The sequence below is a fragment of the Sinocyclocheilus rhinocerous genome, unplaced genomic scaffold (assembly GCF_001515625.1).
Source record: "Sinocyclocheilus rhinocerous isolate Xijiao unplaced genomic scaffold, SAMN03320098_v1.1 scaffold168, whole genome shotgun sequence".
Taxonomy (NCBI): domain Eukaryota; kingdom Metazoa; phylum Chordata; class Actinopteri; order Cypriniformes; family Cyprinidae; genus Sinocyclocheilus; species Sinocyclocheilus rhinocerous.
In genome coordinates, this window is record NW_015635532.1 from 889,077 (window position 1) to 894,461 (window position 5,385).

At 38.5% G+C, this 5,385-nt stretch overlaps 1 protein-coding gene across 3 annotated transcripts in view; it reads right to left on the minus strand.

Annotated features, from left to right (window-relative positions):
* Positions 1-5,385, minus strand: part of LOC107747099 (testican-1-like) — a 284,652-nt gene that overhangs the window by 192,692 nt on the left and 86,575 nt on the right. The gene's annotated exons all lie outside the window — the stretch shown is intronic.

Here is a 5,385-nt window from a genome sequence, read left to right on the forward strand (position 1 = left end):
TCGCCCATCTACATTCCCTCCACCGGATCCATATGCGAACCCCACGAGCACTGCCACCGCTCCGCCTTGGCAAAAGTGGGGCCGGCGCCGTGAGAAACACCGGTGAAGGCTCCCTCCTCAAAGAGAGCCTTCCGAGAGTGAAGCAACTCAGTAACAAACGCTCGCCATGCGGGGAGTCAGCGATCTCACAGCGCTGTTTAGTGTCGCATAACGCATCTGCTCTAGTGAAGCTCGCGCCATTGTTTGAACTTTGATCTGAGCGGATAAACACTCCGAGTGGCGTGCTTCAAATGACTAGTTCTCTTTCGTTACGCTTTTGCCGCATTATATCAAACATTTATCAAACTCTTGTTATCGTTTATCGAGAAAATCTATATCGTGCAATAATTATCGTTATCGATTTATCGCCCAGCCCTATTACAACGTGTTTTTGCAGCACTGAGCAATGTAGGCAATCACAGCCATATCTGTGTTTCAGTTTGTCAGAATTCACTCACCACTGAAAGCGCTGGAGTTTTTATTAAGTGCAGTTTTGCACGCTCATGAATTTTCACATAACCAACTAAGTGCAGACGCGATGTAAATAAGAGATTCACTGTGCAGTTTAGAGAGCTTCTTCGATTATAAGGGAACTATGTGAGATCGCAATGAACTAAGATGAGTGACGATTTTTAGTGATAATAAAGGGAGCACGCTTTGCACACTTTCTAGACTATAATACATTCAGAATTTGTGTGAAAATTTTGTTTTTCGAACACATACACGCTGCAAAGTTTTGGGAATGACATCTGCATATTTATGCTGGATTCACTCTCGGAATAGCAGTGATTGACACTGTAATAACCACTGCAATGGACGGGTCAAAAAATATATGTGAGAGCACCCTCAGTGATTTAATTCTGGAACAGGCCCTGGCCAAACTTCCACAGACAGTGCGCGTCCTGAGCGAGATCTAGTTCACAGACCAAAAGCGTGCGTAAACTTTATTGAGATTGGGACATATCAACCAGTAATTTAATATCTAGTAATAGACGGTAGAATGTTCAGGAATTAATGGTATGTGATTTATGACAAAATATAGTCCCACAACTGATCATTTATTTTTTCTTTACGTGTCTCATCTTTGGTAACAACGATTCAAAATGGAAACATTTCAAAGGACACGGGAAAAAGAAAAGAAAATTTAAATGAACATCAGGAAAGCTGTAACAGATCGGCCAGGCTCCACCACCACCCAATCACAACGATCCCTCTCACCTGAGTTCTGAGCACCAGCACCTGTCACTAATCAAGCATCTCATTAACCAACCTGCATAAAAGCACACACCTCAGACACCCTCACTGTCCGGTCTCGTATACACGTAGAGGACTCAATGACTTTGCTACTACTTCCATTTGAATACTTCCTGCATTACTTACCTCCTGTGTTCCTCCTAGTGTCTCCTCGTCTCCAAGTGTCTCCTGTTCCTCCTTGTTCAAGGATCGCTGAGGTGTGTGCTTCTCCTGCCTACATTCCAGCTCCTGTACAGCCAAAGACTCAGATTCCCCCACTCATCATATCCTTCGAACTATTCAGTCACCATCACATCCTCTGGACCCTACCCCAGCACTCTCTGTGACCAAATAAACCTGTTTTATAAATACTAACCTGTTGTGTCAGACCTCTTCCGTTACACACTGCTCCAACACTGTCTTTTTCTGATGATAGATTTCCCTGCAAACTGCAAGTAAATTTAGCATCTCTCAAAACTAGAAGGAAAAAACACCTGCCTCTCCACCCATAAACCAACCTCATGCTGCGCATGTATATGGAGATAAACATCATAAAAGGAAAAAACACAGAACAAAAAAACATGTAAACGAGTGTGTGTGTGTGTGTTTAAGCCATTTAGATACAATGTTCATTTGGAACAGGAGCAGTCGTCTGATAACGCAGGGCTTTACGCATGTTAATATAATCAAGAGGGATTAAACTCAAGGGCAGGTGGAGAATTAATTAATGCCAAAACTCTGGATTAGTCCTGAGACATTCAGAGTTCTCAGATGAAACACGACGTGTGTGTGAGTCTGTGTTTTAGTTTTACTGTTGGACTGCTGCACACTGACAGTCATAATAGTGGTCGACTGATATATCAGCAAGGCCGATGTATAGGCCAATATTCAGCTTTTTTTAATTATTAGCATCTGCTGTTAAGTTTTCATCTGTTTGACCAATATGTCAGATGCAGAACTTTTATTCTGAGAGTACTCTCCATCGTCATTGGTTTACAATTCTGTCAAATAATTTATTAAATGTAAAAAATAAAAAAGAATTGTGACAATTTCATTTTATTACATTTTTAAAAATTAACTGTCAGTGTTTTATGTCTGCATTTGTTAAGTTTGGTATTAAATCATGAATCCAGAACCATTATAATAATAAATAACTGTTGAATTTTTAACATTCAACAGTTATTTATTTAGGGGGGGTCAACCAATATTGGTCAACCACTAGATAATATCTAGTTGTGCATAAGACGGATGGTTAATTTAACCAGATTGTAGTTGAATTCTCTACAGAAAGCAGGAGTGTGTTTGCCACGGCTGTGATGCTGGATAGCTGTGGGCGGGTGTCAGGACTTGTGTTTCTGATAAGCGCTTCCAAGTGGTTTTAAGTCGGTGTGTGGGTTGTGAGGGTGTACTGGGTTGTTCTGCTCTGTCTCAAGTCTCTGTGATCTTCTGGTCTGTAGATGTGGCTCTGGTCCTTCAATGTGCATCTGTGGGATTTCCACTACTTTGCCATAAAGGTGCAATATTTCCCTTCAGGACTGATTTCACAGGTATTTTTTCCCTTTGTAAGCGCAATTTTTAGAATTACCTTATTATATTGTCTTGCATGTTAAATACGTGTATTTAGGCCTATTTGATTATTAATTAAGGTAAACATACATCCCCTTTTTCCTACATGTTCTGGCCAGGATTTCTAAATTGCCTAAAATGTCCAGGTTTTGACATACTGACAGTTTCTCTATAGTCCTTATACATCATATGTGTTTTTGTATTGCGTTAACTGCTCTCTGCAGATCCCGCCTTCTCGCGCGCTATTGGTCAAACTACTTTTCAGTAATTACTTTCAGTAAGTATGAAAACAATAGGAAAACAAAGAAGCCAAAGCCCAGACATTTTAGGCAATGTAAAGGGGTCATATGATGCGATTTCAAGTTTTGTCTTTGGAGTGTTACAAGCTGTTCGTGAATAGATAAGATCCCTAAAGTTGCAAAGACTAAAGTCTCAAACCCAAAGTGATATTCTTTATGAAAGTTAAGACTCGTCCACGCCCTCCTAAAACGCCTAGTTTAAACACGCCCCCACATATCTACGTCACGATGTGGGAAGATTTGCATAACACCATACAAATGTTCACGCAAAGAAAGAAGGAGTAACTTTATTGTTGCTGCCACCGCCGCCGCCATGTTGTGAAGACGCTGTGTGTTTCGTTGTGAAAGCGAAAACTATAGCAATATAAATGACAAGCCAAAACAAATTAATTTAGGTTAAAACGAAACTGAAACCAACGTTGGGTCTCTCAAAATCAAATGTTTCCGTATTTGAGATGTATTTGAATGGCAAATTATTATTTATTATGTACTTCACTCGCGTTCCAATATCCACGTAAAACCAAATGTTTTACATCACGGCGGTACAGTGATAACACTTAACCTTAATGGCTTAACAGATTTTACTACATATTTTTTACTACATATTTTTTTTTTACTACATAGTTTTTTCAATATGTTTGACTGACTGTATTTCATTATGATAATGAACAGGCTGCATTGTCAAGGTAGCAAAGCTTAACTGTGTGCGCACATGCGGCGCCGGCGCAATCACTTGAAATGTTTCCTTCTAACAGTGGAAGAAACTACTCCTTTTAGTCAAAGATAATCGGAATTGTCTAGGCTAATTGTTTTTCTTACATTTTCTTAATTTATTATTTAAGTAAAAATATGTTTCTCTTATAGGCCTATTTATTCGTTTAATCCGTAATTATGTCCCCACTGGATGCAACAAATGCCTCGTTTATAATCTTTAAAGATTGTGGCCAGGACATGTCTTTAAATTAATTCAATCAATCAATCAAACAAACAATCAATTAGATATAGGCTATTACCAATAAAATTTTATCAACATCAATAAAAGTCATCTTTACACTGCACTGTAAAAACATTCTGTAAAATTTACGGAAAAAAAACGGCAGCTGTGGTTGCCGGAGTTTTACCGTAAAAAATACGATAGCAACGTTTTAGGTTTTAACTTAAATTTACAGTTAAATACCGTAATTCCATTAACTGATATAATGTTAATATACCAACCTATTGAAGTACTGAAATCTGTTTTGTACTTTTGTAATACACTGATAACCACCCAATGCAGGAGGTGATGAGAAAGTCACGATGACCCAAAAGCCCATCACAAGCAGCTTTTAAATAATATATAACAAATATAGAAGGTGCACAGTGCCATTCACACAAACACTAAACACCATCATGGTGACACACATGAAACTGAAATAATGCAATAAACATTCATTTAACAACATTAGGTGTAACACAACCTTAATATACAAAACTGATAAGAAAAAACTAAGAAGAAACATAGTTATTTCAACAAAAAAACATCAAATTTGAAATGTAATGCAGGGAATTCTGGGAATGTCAATTTGCGGTTATTCACTGTAAATTATACGTTTTTTTTCACTTCCAAAAACGGTATACTACCGTAAAATTACATGTAATGTCCAATACCGTTTTTCACCGTATATAGTAGGGGAATTTACCGTTAACCATTTAACAGGTTTTTACTGTAGCATTTTTACAGTCTTTTACTGTTAAATTCACGGTCATTTTTTACAGTGTGCAAAGGTGGAACAGAAGCTGCATCTAACATGGCATTTGTTCATTTTGGCTGCACTTCTTTCTCCAAGCCCATTCATTTCTGACACTGGTCTTCAGCAACAACAACAGCACACGTTCTTCAACAGCTCACGATTTGAGGAATCACTCACAAATGCTGCAGGACCATGTACACACTGAAGTCTACTACTAAGTGTTAACAATTTAAACAATCCTCTAACCTGAAGTATGAGTCATAGTAATAGTGATGCTTGTCAACAGCACTAATTAGTTCTGCCACTAGATCAGTGGTGTCAAACTCAATAGGTTGTTTGCACATGACGTCACTGATGATGCGTGAAATGCAGCTGGAGGGCAAGAAGTGATTTTTCTCTCCATAGGAATCACTAGCAGAAACTCAAAATGCCAGTGTTTTGCGTTGTTTATGGATGCTTAAATTGGCCAAACCGAGAAACCACAAGGAGCTTTTATCGTGTACGAAAATGTGTTGTTT